The sequence below is a fragment of the Heliangelus exortis genome, chromosome 12 (assembly GCF_036169615.1).
Source record: "Heliangelus exortis chromosome 12, bHelExo1.hap1, whole genome shotgun sequence".
Taxonomy (NCBI): domain Eukaryota; kingdom Metazoa; phylum Chordata; class Aves; order Apodiformes; family Trochilidae; genus Heliangelus; species Heliangelus exortis.
The window spans coordinates 14890636-14906333 of record NC_092433.1 but is presented as its reverse complement, the minus strand read 5'-3'; the positions used below and the strand labels follow the sequence as shown (position 1 = coordinate 14906333).

At 40.7% G+C, this 15698-nt stretch overlaps 1 long non-coding RNA gene across 1 annotated transcript; it reads left to right on the top strand.

Moving 5' to 3' along the window:
- Window positions 1–242: 242 nt before the first annotated feature.
- Window positions 243–9341, top strand: LOC139801672 (uncharacterized). Its single transcript, XR_011728269.1, has 4 exons — window positions 243–408; window positions 3574–3686; window positions 3917–4138; window positions 4633–9341. It is a non-coding gene; the product is annotated as an uncharacterized lncRNA (long non-coding RNA).
- The last annotated feature ends 6357 nt before the right edge of the window (window positions 9342–15698 follow it).

Below are 15698 nucleotides of genomic sequence, written 5' to 3'. Positions count from 1 at the left end.
TCTGCTGATCCAAAAGTTTCTGAAAGATGGGGAAAAGAGGAAATGTCTCTCCTAGATAATTTTTGGTAGTATCAATGTATATTCATTCCTTATTAATTTTTACTTTAACTGCATGTTATTTGTATGCTCAATAATTTGTGTTTCTATAAAACAGCATGAAAATATAAGTTGCTATGTGACAGTTGTTTTCCAGTTTTGGTATTAACTTGATTTTATTTTTTCTTTTTTTTTTTTGAGTTCTGAATCAGCACAAGGACACATTTCAAGGCACCTAATGGATTTTAGGGTGAAAATTCAAGGCGTTTTTAAAGAAGACAAATCAGACATTCAAAATGCATTCAGTTCCCCTGAACACCAACAGGTGTGATCAACAAGTCTCAGGCTTGGTCCTTTTTTGGCAGTTTTAAGGTAAGGTTTTTTGACATTGCACACACAGACCTTGGAAGGTCTGTGGAACATTGCTCCAGAGGGATAAACATCCAACAGATGCAGATAAAATGAACCACTGGTCTTGAGGAAAAAGGAGATGCTGTTGTGATATTCTGCTTGTGCTCTGTAAAAGGTGAGAGCAGGAAACTGATGCCCACCCTTGCCAAAAATTGCAGTTGGATGAGGACAGGCAGGACTAATGACTTTGCTTGCTGAATGCTCTGCACTGTCCTCTCCTCTGGCTGCACTGCTATTAATCAGAGCAATGGGCTATCATACCTGGGAAATTTTCTGTCGTTTAAAGAAAAAAAAATATTAAAAATTGTCCAGTCTGCTTTTTAGTTCAAGCATTTCTTCTTCTTAATAAATTGTGTCAAAGCATGGCAAATTGGGTGGAAAAGACATTATCTGAACTGCCTCAGATGTGCTCAAACCTGGTGACTCTTTTAAGGACACCTCTATATCATGTGCTTAGTATTGGTAAGTCCAAAGAACATGATTATCTTTGAGCAGGTATCTGAGTACCAACCTGAAGAGCAGGACCTGAGAACCTAATACATTTCCCAGATCTTAAATGTACTGTGAGGCAAAGAAGGACTAAATTTTTCATTTTGCAAAGGATAGGACTACTCTGAGAGTCACCATAGTTCAAGAGAGAGCCTTGATTTGAGTAACTACAGGGATGAGAACTCAAAATTTTGGGTAAATGGAGTACCAGGTCACCAGGTCTACATGAAATACAGCTGAAAAATGTATAGGTAATAATAGCAGCTGGTGATGAGAGACATGTTATTGCTCACAAAAGGACCAGCTTTGGCAAATTCAGTCATTACAAAAAGGCAAGCCTTGGTGTTACCCTGCAAGAAACTATTAGAATCCATTTCAGAATACTCAGCTTGGGTTCAGAGCAAAATATATGAGTTTAAATATTCATGTTCAAATGTTCCCATCTTCATTTAAAATTACTTTCTGCATGGACTTACACCACTTAAAAAAAAACCCATGAGAACCTGTTACCACCCTGCTGAGAGATCAAGGCAGTAGAGATGCTGACTGGAAGGACCACTAGCTCATCCTCCAGTTTAGAGATGTCAAGCAGCTTCTCAGAGTACTGGTGGTGATTTCCTCTGCTTCGTTGTGCCACATCTTGAACCATTTGCTCTCAGCAGATGCTCTGTCTCCACTGTGTTTGTAGGATGGAAAGGGCTAAGTCATGAATTTGAGCAGACTGTGCAAACTTGCACATTTCTAAGTGCCCAGGAGCAAATGAGGATCCATTGTGCAAGGTGCTGTCTAAACATGTAACCAGTACTTACAGTCTGTGTAAATAAACTGGAAAAGGAGAAGGTCAGTGACACACAACGACCCTGGAAGAAGCAGCAGCAGTCCAGAGCCAGCCCGGCTCCTCTGACTTCTGGTCCATTGCCTTTTCCACTGGATATTGCCATAGTGACATCTTGGATTGTGTAAAAAAAAAAGTGGTGAATGATAAATACCAAATGGGATGCTTATCTCCACAAAGTCTGGCACCAGAAGGAATTGAAAAGCAGACATTAAGAATTATAGGCTCATAGCTGTATCCTGAATGTATCTCTTTAACGCTGTAATGTATAACTGCTTGATTATTGACAATGAAACCCTCATGCTGCTGCTTGTCTCCACCTGCTTCCAAACACATTGAGATCAGCCCCTAGATTTATTTCTTGCTCTTGGTCTCAGGTGTAGCAATTAAAAAAATGTTCTGTATTGCTGAGAGCACCAGATGTGTGCAGTGGAGCATCCTATACTGACAAACATTTTGCTTTTAATAGTTCCTCTGGGTAAAAACTGGTGTCTGGTTTTATTTTTCTGTTTATACTTTATTTTTCTGTTTTATGGAGCTGTTTTCTTGATGGGTCTTTTTTTGGGGGGGGAGTTCAGCGTAGGGTTTTTTTGTGGGGTTTTTGTTGTTTTTTTCTTTTAGTTTCTTGCTCAGAGGATAGTTTGGGGTAGCCCGGATTATGGCACAGCAGTATTAAGAACCATCACTCTTTTCAGTTTTTAAGATGATTCCAAGTTATTCATTTGAACCCTCCCATATAAAATAAGAGCAATGGGAAATCATTCCAAAACCTGCATTGTGGATCATGCTGATTTCTTTCTGGCCCTTCCTGACATCTCTTTTGTCATCTTGTAACTAGACTTAGCAAGTACATGACAGGTTTTCTTCAAGAGAAAGGTCAAGGAACAAGGTTTTTCAGCTACAGTAGTTGCAAACCTTCTTTTACTCACACCCTGGAGGTGGTGGGCACCTAGAAGGTGGAAGGGAATTTTCTCTCAAGCTCTATGTTTGCAGATTTTCTCCTCCAGACTAACTTTCAGCACATTCTGCATTGCCAAGAGGAACAAGATGCTGGGTTGCAAATTCCGGTGTCAGTCAATGGACAAAAGGCTGGAGCGTAGCAGCAGGCACATGCTAACTAAGAGAAAATCTTATTTTTCTCTGGGATTTTGTACCAAATTGAGAGTGCAATAATGGCTGTGAGTACCTGAGAAGATAGAAGCAGCACTATGTTTATTCCTGTAAGTAGAGTAGAAAGTCTTTCTTGACCTCTGCAAGTAATTATCTCTCCTCCTAAAGGGTGGAATTTAACTACTTTGGCTACAGTATGAGCACTTTTAAATGTTGTTCAGTGTGGTGGATGCTAGTTCTTCAAAATAATGCAGGTAGTGAATAAACAGATCTTCACACACTCATTATTTATAAGGAGTGTCAGGTGTCTCATGATACCATGACCATGGAATTCTAATATGGAAACTCCTTATCTTACACAAACCTAATTTATTTTTTTTTTCAAACAGTGGTTCAGATAAAGCCACAGTGAATAAAAGATTAAAGCTCTGCCAGATAAAAAGCAATGCTGTACTATTTCAGCTATCCTAGTTTTCAAAAGAGAATGAAGTATGCAGTAATTCAGGCAGATGACATAAATATTGAATAACCATTGCAATGGATTGTATTCATACAAGATGGATAAAAACATATTTGATTTAGTCCTCTGCTGATGGTGCCAGAGGACTTACAAAACCTAACATGCCTACTAAAATGTTACCCATCAAATAGTTATAGTTTTAATATCTTTTTTTTTTTTTCCTCCTTCCCAGAAAAAGAAAGTAATCAGGATAAATAACTGCCCTTACATCTTTTTGATTCCCCGGAGATTGATGCTGATCCTACCCATCTAATTTCATGCACAAGAATATTCCCACTGATTAAGGTAAGAAAGTTTTTCACATCCAGAAATCACTTCAGGATTTGGAAGCACAAGATGTCAAATTAATTGCTGACCTCACTCAACAACCTGTGTATTTACTTGGTCTGATACCACAGGACACGACCTGAGCATAAATTTGGTATGAGAGCTCTTGAAGCAGAAACTGGAGCCAGGCTCCCACAGCCTGTCAGGTGATGAGGTCCCATGCTGCCCTCTCTCCTTCTGTCTTGTAGGAATGAGCATCTTGAGGGTGGAGATTACCACCAGTTCTTGTCTCTAATGGACCATTTCCTAGGATACAGCTCAAAATAAAATGAGTTGAGAGAGATTCATGTTTAAAAATTCTGTGGACTACACCTTCCCAGAAGGCTCTTACTACCAGTTAGCTGGATATGGATCAGGGCTCCAACATGGTGCAGAAATTATCTATTTCCCTCTTGACTCTGTGGCAAAAGGTATCTGTGGTCAGACCTATGGTTCCTCCTTGATGCATACACTTTAAAGGAACATTTCCAACAGGTTGAGGACAAGTGAGAGAGATGTTGTAAGAGGTTTTTTCCTCTTTCTATCACCATGGATTCAAGGCAGTGCAGTGTGCTTCAGGACCCAAAGTCTTGAGGCAATTTGGTATCCCCTGTGCATTTGATAAGTGAAAAGTCAAACCTTTTATTTTCATTAGCTTTTCTTCACCTTCAGTGGCTTTTCAGCTCACATCTAATGAAAGAATTGCCCATGAGTTGGCATTGGAGGTGTGCCTCTAGGAAATATATTACCTGAATTAAAATGTGCTAATTCAGAAATACCTTCCCCACCTTTTGTTGCCCTTGTTAGGGAAAAATACCCTATTTTAAACTGCAGCTAACTGATTACCTGCCAGTTCTGAAGCTGTGCTCAGAATTAATCTCCTCCAAAAGCCAACAGAGATGACTTATGTTTGGGCACCTCACAGGAAATCAGGGAGATGAAAAGCCACAGGAAAACTTTGACAAACAACTTGAAGTGTTTGACCAACTCTGCACAGCTGCTGCTGAATGACAAATGTGAGCAACATACCAGAGGCAAGAGGGGATCAACAGGGAGGGAGGGCAGCAGCTTTTGTATCTGCACTGGGCATTTTATTTCCAGGGAAGGAGAGGAAATGTGCTGAATTACCTGTAGGAGGTGTGCCTGCTTTTGTTAATAGATGTATCTATTTCTGCATTAATTCCTGCTCAGTCAGATCCTGTACTGATGTACACAGGAATACCTCTGAGGTCAACAAATGCATGCAGAGCACCTTGATTTGACTGATTTCATCCCACCCATTTAAACATGCCTTACAGACTTCTTTGCAGAGCTGAACCAAAATATTTCTGCTCCCTCCAACTCTTGATTTCAGGCAAGGATGTCTTGTCACAAGTCCTGGCTGCGATAGCACCAGCATGACCCATCACTTCATTACATCAGTGTGCAAAGCTGTGTATTGCACCGAGGAGGAGTTTATCTGGTCAGAATGGATCTGGTCCAGGAACAAATAAAGAACTTAGGAATCTGATTATTTCTGGGCCAATTCTGTATGAATTGCAGCTTTTCAGTTTCCCTGATGTCAGCCTCTTTTCTTTGCCTCCTTTTCCCTCCCCACACAGGAGGTGCAGCATCCAGCTAGCACAGGCATCTCCATTAGTCTCACTGTCTGGCTGTTCTCTTAACAATGTAGTTGTCAGGAGACCTGACCTGAATTTCAGAGCAGGTTGTCACCTCACCATATTTGGTGTCATTTGAGCGTTAGCTGCTTTGGGGTGTGCCAAGCTTGTTCCAAAATTGGGGATCCACTTCCCTGCCAGGAGCAGGGGAGGAGGGCGGTGGTTCCTCCTGTACCCACATCTGGCTCATCGAGCACCCTCTGGGAGGGGCAGGCAAATTTCCTTAGCTTTGTGCAGCTGAGGAAGCCTTGCACAGGGAGGCAATTTCCTGATGATCAGATATATTGGGATTTTGTACAGCATTTTTCACTGTCAGTATCAAGGGATTAAAGGAAGGTGATATATTCAGCTCGAGGCTGCTCTGCTCTGGTTCAGCCATGAGTGGTAGGGATAATGTCTATGTCTTCCATTTTGTTTAATATTCCAGACTTTCTTTAAGATTATTTTCCAATTATTTTGAAGCTATTCAAAGGCTAAAAAATAAAGCAGCTAGTTTGTTTAGTCTGATGTGTTCTGTATCACTTGTTTATTTCTTCCAGGGCTTTATGTTTTCCATGTATTTACTTAATGGTTTATATTTGACTAATACCCATCTTTCAGTTCAAACGTGATTCAATGATGGCTGGAATTTCCTATATCTTCCAAAGCATTAAAAATTACATCAGAGTGTCAGGAGCCTCCCTTGCAAAATCATTTTATGATTCTCCTATGCAAGTTTTACAGACCCGATGGCTTTAGCAGGCAGAATTCTTGTGGGTACTCGATAAGGTTTTAAAATATTTAATTGGCCTTTAATGTGCATCTTTTCAAGTACAGGATATTTACTGATCCCTTTTGTCTATTCTGCACATTTAAGTTGTCATTTCCAGGTAAGCTGACACTTGTATAGAGGAATTATAAATTGTCATGGTTTTCATGGGAAAAGGAGGTGTTGGGAAGGCAAGCTCAAAGGTGAACATCCTTAGGTGCAGCAGCTCTTCAGTTACTACTTCTGGCACCTCTCTCCAGTCTGTGCCTGTTCTTAAGGTCAGCATAGGCAAAAATTTTATTCCACAAAAATGCTTTTAGTATTTTTATTTTTGGTTAGTTATCAAGTTTTCATATGAATTATTTTCATTCAATTTTATTTTAAATTCATGTTTTCACTTGCCTGGGAAGATCTTCTGTAGGATTCTGTGGAAATGTCAGCTGGGTGTTTTCTCCTGCTTCCTCCCAGATGGATCCCAGCATTCCAGGAGCTTTTTGATGTCCATATTCCTCCACTGCTAACTCAGAGCTGGTGAAAAGCTAACTTGCTTATTAGTTTGTTTAACTTAGTTTTAAGTTCTTACCCTACTGGGAAATTAATCCTTTTCCAGGAGCTAAGGACCAAAGACAACTTCTACTGGTAATAGTTAATACTGGTGATTAAAATACAAGGTGCCATCTTCCACATCATTTTCAGAACTTTAATGCAGAAATATAAACAAATGTTTCTTATTATAAATAACCTTGCCTGCAACATTCAAGTTGTGGTAGAAAGAATCACATATAGCAGCAAAGATTTTTTGTGGTGGAGATGATGTCTCAAACCAGGATAGACTCAGCTCCCAGATGAGGTGGGGAGAAAAATCCTTTTCCATTAAAAAAAAAATGGGGTTTCTGTTGTTGTTTCCTTCTAAAATAGTTATAAATTGTGCCATTTGGGCTCTTGTCCTTTTGTCAGTAATTCCTTCAAGATTAGAACCCTGTGTGTATTTTTACTACACACATCCATGCATCTTTTAACTTTAAAATTAATATTTTTCTCTTCTTAAACTTGAAGACAAGTATTCTGGAACAATGACAGCCTAAATTTGGTATGAATGCCTAAAAAATTTGATGTTTTCTTCCTAATAAGCTCTTACGTAAAAATAACAGTTGCCAAAATTCTAAAGAATGTCAAATTGCTATTAGGGAGAAATTGCAAGCTAGACACCTGGAATCATAGCTTCTTGAGTAATAAACTAGCTTTTGACAGCTGTAGCTTTTTTTGCAGGTGCAAAAAAGAACATTTTCTTCTTTTTATTTATCTGCTTTACATCACTTAATGACTAGAATATTCCAAGTTGGGAAAACAACTGTGAGTTGAAAGAACAGGAAAATGTGTTTATCCTCTCCCGTTTTATGAGTAAAAGGTGTGTGTGGGAGTCTGAGATCATCTAATTCTGATCTTGGAGATCATGGAAGCAGGAAAAAAAATCTCAGCTGGTTAATTGCTGATAATATTTGAGAAGTTTGGAACAACAGCTACCTTGAAATGCAGTGAGTATTTTGATAGTATTTCCTAAAATATGCAAGAAACAATGTACTTCTATTTTAACAACTAGGCTGTTCTGTATATTTCTTTTTTAAAAGCAGTGTGACACAAAGCACACATTAAAAAGTTATTCTGGTGACTAAAACTGCCATGTCCTGTTTTCTCACAAACCAAGTGTAAAAATCAAACACCAAAATAAATGCTGAGGGATACAGTGACGTAACTATGGTTTTAATGTATTATCTTAGTTAATAAAAACAAATATTAATTGCAGCCTCAAAGCTACCTTTCTATGCTGTTGAACTTCTATATTAATTGTCAGTTTCTGAAAATAACTTTCATATGGATATCTGTTAGAAGACACAACTGCAATGCAAATTGAGTTACTTAAATTGTTGTTTCCTGGCTCTGGTTAAACTACAATTAACAAAACTGATTTAAATCAAAGTGATATAAATTGGTCCATCCTGCTTTAAAACTAATTAAGGCCGTGCCTTGAACGCACACTTATATTGCTGCCTTGACTCAGTGGGTTCTTCATACCATTTAAGTCTTAATAAATCACAGCAAGGGATGGAATTTTTATTTAGTGCAGCAGTCTCTATCTCTGAATTTAAGGCCACCGAAGAATAGATTAACATTTGTAATTGCTGGGTTGATCAGGAACGCAAATTAAAAATGGGGATTTCAAAACAAATTAACCTTTGCAGTACATCATGTGGAGACAGACAGACAGTGATATCATTGAAAAGGTTCCCCTTGTCCTTGAAGTGATTTACCACAAATCACTGTATCCTCCATGGTGCTTTACTGCTCTGCAGCAAGCAGCCTCTGGAGTCTCAATGGCCAAAAAATAAACCATGATAACTGAAAGAACAACATGGGCAGTTTGAGGCTGGCAAGTCACTGCAAGGGCTCTTGTTGCTCTGTGTCGCTCCAGGCAGACTTGTGTATTTTGAAACTAAGATTAGGATGTTTAGGCTACAACTAAATGGGTTTATAATTAGATACGTGCAAGCTCTGATCTATTAATTGAGACTTTCGCTTCACTAAGTGTGCTCTCCTTGTATAGTTTAAAAGCAGTCCGTGGAAAAAGGATCTTGAGTACCCACGTTTTTCTGCTTCAAACCTGCCCATCCCACATTTTGCTAAGAACATTTTATTGCTCCGTTGAGAAGCAGCTCAGACTTTACCCAAAAGCTGTCCCTCTTTGGGATACCACATGGACAACCCAGGGCAGGGTGTCAGTATGGTTGCTGGTAAATGTATTTGTAAAATTCAGAGCTAGATCCCACCTAGAGAGAACAAACATATGGCATAAGCACCTATGTATGTGCCATGCTTCTCCTCAGGCAGAAAAGTGGTCATAACTTGAGATGGAACTGCTTTTGATGGCACCATACAAAATCTGAGGAGGTCCAAGACTTCCTTCAATAACCAAACATCTACATGGACAAAAGATGTTGTCAAATGCAAGAAAATGTTGCTGACCCCAGTGGAGGGTTGTGTGGGGAAAGAGTAGGGCAGTTCAAGGTCAGACAGCCATGGAGGGAACTGCAAGAGCAATAGTATCACCTATCAGAGCAAACATCTTTGGTGTCTTCTCTCACAGGTACATAATCCCGTGGAGAGTTTTTGTCAAGGATGTGGTTGCTGGGGACTCTGTGCTCACTGTTGTTGTCATCCCAAGGAGCAGCAGATAAGGCAACTGAACTTTCAGTAGAGACTTGTATCTTGCTGCCATCGTCTATAGGCTCTCAAAAATTTGCTGTTTTTCACATTTGTGGCACTTTCCCCAAAATTTCAGTTCCTATGGGCAGCCTTGAGTTCCTTCAATACGAATTGCTCATGGCTGAAGTTGAGTGCAGAAGGAATATTCCCTATTTCCCATAATTTGACTGTGTGCCTCCACAGCTTTACCAGAGCCAAGTAGTTAGAACCCAACATGAAGTACGTGACCCAACAGTCTGACCCTCCACAAAGTATCAGATCATGCAAACTCTTTATGCACATCCCTTGTGTAGCAGTGGAGTTGTTGTATGATCCCAGGCTATAAATAGGAAACCAGCAGTGCTATTAAAATCTACTTCTGCACAGAAATATATATAATTTTTTTTTTGCTATGTTTCTTAATAGAACTTAAATTAAAACAATGTAAACTAACCAGACAGGAACAAACACAGAACTGTGGCAGGTATTGTCATCACGGCTCACTGGGAGTGACAGGGATTTTGCTAATGGGAAAGCAGAGAAAGCAGAGGCAGGGAGGATCCTTAAAGCTGGCCAAACTTGAGTGGTGGAAATGCAAACTGTTTTTTGACGTGGTGGAGCACAGATGGAACCACCTGGCTCCTGATCCTGCAGCCACGGGTGCTGCTGCTGCTGCTGCTGCTGCTCCTTGGGGCTTGGGCACAGCTCCACACGTATGGGCACAGCATTGGGTGTGGGAGGTGGGGACAGAACCTTCCTGCCACAGCCACACCAGCTGCTTCCAGCTGAGATGCTCTTGGCTTCTGTCATCTGAAGGTTGGCAAGAGGTGGGTGGTGGGTGAGGAAAAGCTGATGCAGCGGAGTATTGATAAGGCAGCGGAATAGGCAGCCAAATGCTTGGGATATTTTTCAGAAGTTTTGGCAGACAATACAGGATTGCAGTCTGGAAGAAAAAGGTACTTGTTTGTCTGTCTTGTTCAGTTGATGTTTCCACCCGCTGGCAATGGTATTGGCAATAGGAGGTAGTTAATAGATGGAAAGTTATTGCTCTTTAATGTGTGCAGAGATTGCACAACTCCCACAGACATTCAGTTAAACATGCCCTGCTTTGCATGCTTCATTTTTTCTCATCTAAATAAAATGCAGCTTTTTCAACAATCTCTCCCTTTCCCCGTGCTATATTATTTGCTGAATTTTTTTTTGTTGTTGTTATTTTTATTTTTTTTTCCAACGGGGAATGAAATATTGCACATAGACCCTCAAAAAGCAAGGCTCTTCAGTATGGTTAATCTTTCTGGTCTGTCTTATTACAGATACATACATGGATGTGCTGGCAAAAACAAATTTATTGCAATAATTATTGGACTGAATTGGAGGTTATTTATAATGTGATTAGATGGCTATTTATTAGATGTGTCACAGTATCTATTTAATGTTTTATAGGTGTTCAGTGAGATTATGACATTAAACAGTATTTCTTGTATATAATCCAGAAAATGTTACAGGAAAAGTAAATTCTGAGAGAGAAAGATGTAACAATCAAAGTAATGGAGGGGGAAAGTACAAAAATGTAATTTTAGGCAGCAATTCTCAGCCAGGCTGAGGGAGGGGAATGTTTAAGACGTGAGGAAGTCCAGGTGCAGATTTTAAGTTTTCTGAAGTGCACGAGCACTCTGCCTAACAGCTGACCTTTCCCTCATGAAATGGACATTTTTCATTTAGAAAAGGAAATGAGAATCATCTTCTTTGATTTTTTTGCACAGGATAAGTGGAGCTAAAAAGTTCTGTGGGACCGTTTTCTGTAGGAAACTTTCATAAAAATCAAGCATTTCCCAGGCAGGTGTTCCTTTGACATTTTTAATGCTTTGTGTTAAGGTGGCATTGACTCTTTTACTTCTTTGTGATGAATTCAACATTTTTTTCCTTATCAGTGTTTTTTATAATATTGTATTTAGCTCTATATTGTGTCATCACCATGCTTTTTTGTACCATCAGGACAAAAAGTTTTAGTCTTTCTTAACATCTATGAGTTTTAGTTCTTTTTTTTTTTTAAGTCAGAAAAAATTGCAAGTTGAGTTTCCCATGAATAAATCTGGGTAAGGCTTGCCTGCAAGGAAGAAAAAAGACTGTCAGGGCAAAAAATGTCCCCAAAGAATTCTGTTATTTTAAAAGATTTCCTGCAATCTTCAGAAAATGGAGATTCTTAGGAAAAACAAATCCCCTGGTTTTATATACTGACACAGACCATCTTAAAATATTTCATCCAAAAAAAGTCGGTCTTGCTACTTCTGTTTAACAGATAGACCCTTTTCTGTGGGAGGATGTGGAGGAGAGAGGAAATGAGGCCACTGGAAGGTTTTGCAGGTGTGAGGGTGAAGCTGAGTGGCCTTTGCTTTCCATTTCTCATGAAGGTGCAGCAGGAGAAGGAGGGAGCGTGGGGTGAAAGGAATGATCCTCTATTTTTTTCTCATGCCTCCTTTTTGCATTTTCTCATGGAAAAAAGAGCATGTTTGCAGACAGTGTCACCACTGTGCAGAGGTGGCAGACCCCATCTCAGCTTTTCCCATTCCCAGCCTAATCCTTGTTATCCAGCCCAAATCCCATGGGACAACTTCCCTGCATATGTATAGTGTCCCATCATCATGGGACACAAATTTTCAGCCCAGACTGTTGTGGATCAATAGTATTTATCCTTTGGTTCTTGCAGATAAAAGAGCTGAAATATGCCATGGCATGAGATGTTCAGTAACACAAGAGGGCATGGGGGAAAACTGGTTGGCCAGATCACACGTGGACTGGGAAGAGTTTTAATGATCACTTTTAAAACAGTGTAGCTGCCATCTAAATTCAGGCTAACAGTGGTGAGAAATTACAGTAGGTAATTTAATGAGACTATACATTTTATTAAATTTATTAGCTGTCCACAGAGGGTTAAAGATAACTGAAAATAATTACATAGGAATTATGGAGTTGCAGCAGAATGTGTTACTCTGCTCCCACAAAACTTCAAGGGAAACAAATTAGCAGGGTTTATTTGCATAATTCAGATTTTTCAACAAATCTTACAGAGAAGGAAAAACATAATAATGTAAAGGAGCTGAAGATTCATGTTTCCATAATAGCTGTGTCTGCACTATCCTACCTGCAAAATTCATTCTCCGGGGTGGTGATGCTGTTGAATATTTTTTATTTCTTAGCCATCCAATTTTTCCCCTGCAAGCAACTCCTGGGGATGGATATTAACCTGTAATTCTCTCTTAGCTGTAAGTTTATTTGGCTGCATTACACCTGAGCAAGGGATCTTCCAGGGAGCAAAGGGCAGCATGCAAAATTTATCAGAAATATAGTAATTTTTATTTAAACTCGTTCATGCTAATTGTTCTCTTGAGGCTTGATCTGGAGCACAGAGAAATCCAAAGGGGGCTCACTAGGCTGTGGGTCAGGTTTTTGGGTCACCTGCACATGGCAAGTGGTGAATAATGAGCATCATGCACAGAGTGCCAACTCCTTGGGTCTCATCCTGGTGCTGGAGGTAAGAATTTATCTGCTGAGTTCAACAAGTGCAGGCTCAGGGCTGGAGGAGAGCAATTGCAGCAAAAGGCAACCACAGACCTTGATGACCAGGAGGCAGGTGTGTCCCAGTTATGCAGTTACCATGTCCTGGTTAACTGGTGTTTTTCCCAGTAGAGTTAGCTCTTTGATGGATGGAGGTGGTTCAAGAAGTTGTTAGAGTCACTGCTGGGACTTGATATGATTACAAATAGATTGCCATATATAATCATGAGTATTGTGATGGCAGCTTTATCCTCCCACTGACACAAACAGGCTGACATTAAGACATCTGTTTTGCAAACAGAACTACATACACTGAAAGCTGTTTAGGGTGGACTTTTTTTTTTTCCTTAACAAAATCCTTTAAGCCAGCTCAAAGGGGTTGTTCTTGCAGACACAATTGTCCTTCTCTTTAGTCCAGTTTGGGTATTCTAGTGAGAAATACAGTTTGGAGATCCTGCCCCACCTTTCTCTGCCACCATATGCAAACCACTTCATGCTGTGGTGCTTTGTTGTCCTATCAAGGTTTGCCCTGCTTTGCCAGATTTAAATCTTGTGTCTTTTTTGGTCTTTTTTACAGACCATGGGGTCTGGACATCACCACAGTAATGATAATGACTGGGAAGCATCTTGGTCAGTCCCTAAACTCCCACCTGTTTCCACAGTGGCAGCAACTGGTCCTTGGTGAGCTGCTGGATTTTAGCTCTTAGCATCTCCATCCTGGGAAGGGTGCCCCTTCCTACTGTCCCACTGACATCCACACATTGAGTTCTACTGGTGTCAGGAGATCTGTCAAGGATCTGGAAACAGATATGCAATTACTGAGCATAAAGCAGATTACTCAGGACAAAGAAATGTTCAAGCCTGGCAAGAAAGGAGTTAATATAAACTTAATTTTTCTTACCTACTCTCCATAGGCTCCAACATTCTTATATAAATCCCCCTCTCATTAATCTAATATAGCTCTACTTTGTTCATAATTTACCAGACCTTTCAATAGGCATTGTAATATTTGTGCAGGGCAAGTGTATAAATCATTGTTGCCCTTTTCTACTTTTTTACTTATCTGCCTTCTTTCAAGGTCACTAACCTACCTTATAGCTTTCATCTGGTTTAAATATTCTGCTATTACCTTTTACACCTCACTTCCTAGTTCATGCCCATTTAGATATATGCAGCTGCATCTTCTCAAATGGCTATTGATCCATGTCTCCTTGCTAAAGGTTACCAACTTCATCAGCAGTAATGATACAAATTACATCTGTTAGGGTCCACTTGCACCTTTATACTGGTTAGAAAGGGAGTCTGTTTTCTGATTTCATTGGTTTTGACCATCTTTTCTGCCTAGGATGTCTAAAACACAAAAAGGAAAATTATTTTCAGTAAAATATCCTCAATGGGACACACTTTCAGCACCCAGGTCATGCAGAGAGGCTAATCAATCCCTACTGACCTCCAAGAGCCTGAAATTTAGCTGGATGAGGCCCCAGTCCAGCAAAGCACTTAAGCATATCCTTGTGTAAACATATGATCAGTCCCATTTTCAGTGCTATTTGGTGAGAACTGCATTTTGGAGCAGAGCATCTTGGGATCCTGGTGCCTGCAAGGGCTGTGCAAGACCTGACTGTACTGGTTGCAAATGCAAGCTCAGTCCATGACGTCTGGTGTGCTTGCAGTGGGCACAGAAACTCTCTGTGAAGAGAAACTAAATGTATTGCTTCATGATGACTTGAGAGGTCACCCTATTTTTCTGGCTTCACTGATTTCTTGAACCAAGTGGGTTGGTGCCACGGGATTGCAATCCTGCCCCCCCAGAAAACAGGTGAGGTGGAGCTCTGCCATGGCTGACTGCTGCAGAGTGAGGCTGGAATTGTTATCACCATGGTGTAGATGAAAAGAGGGCTAGGAGGGACCTGAGGAGCTCATCTCATCCTCCCCCATACAAACAGCTCCTAACACAAGGTTTCTGTGTTTCTTTAACCTCACCAGCAGAAGGGATCTCCAGGCCTCCCTGGGTGATCTCCTCCTGTGCCCAGTGACCCCTGCAGCAGGGAAGTTTTTGTAGTGCTGAACTCAGCTCTCCCTTGCTGCATTTAAACCCAATCCTTTTTGTACTCCCTCCCTGGATGTGGATAGCAATTTGTTGCCTTCCTCTTCACGTAGCCTTTTACATAATTGAAGACTGTTATCATGTCTCCTTTCCATCTTCTCTGCTCTAGACTAAATAGCCCAGATAGGATGAAAGCTGGAATGGGGTGTCGGGGAGAAGGAGTTAGAGGAGGAAATTACAGAGGAATTAATCCTGCTTCCTGTCCCTACAGAAACTGACTTTTCCTTCCAAAGGACTGGGACTGTGGGAGGGAGACACTTGATTCTTGGTGTGGGTGATTGACTAACACAGCTCTAACACATCCTAAAGAAGAGGGGCTTGGTCTGCCCCTCTGCTGAGTTGTGATACTTCCAGCCAGTGTGCTTGGGAAAAAAGCTTTTATTTCTTATATTAGCAAGGAGAATTTCCAGCTCGCAGGTCAGCTCCCGTGGGATCTGCCTGGTTGAGCTTCTCTGTATATCATGAAAGCTGTTTCTAGGTGCTGTTACACAGAGAAAATAACAGTCCAACACCATCACCTTGCAGCAGCATCCAGGCAGCCCCCCATGAACCCTGCCAGGGAGCTGGAGCCTTCTCCTCTGATGGCAGACTGGGGTTTTTGCTGGGACTCCCGCCTTGCCTCAAGCTCTTTTTTTCCCACCCTGCACGGGGTGGAAAGGCACCCGCCTCACACGCTGCCTGCA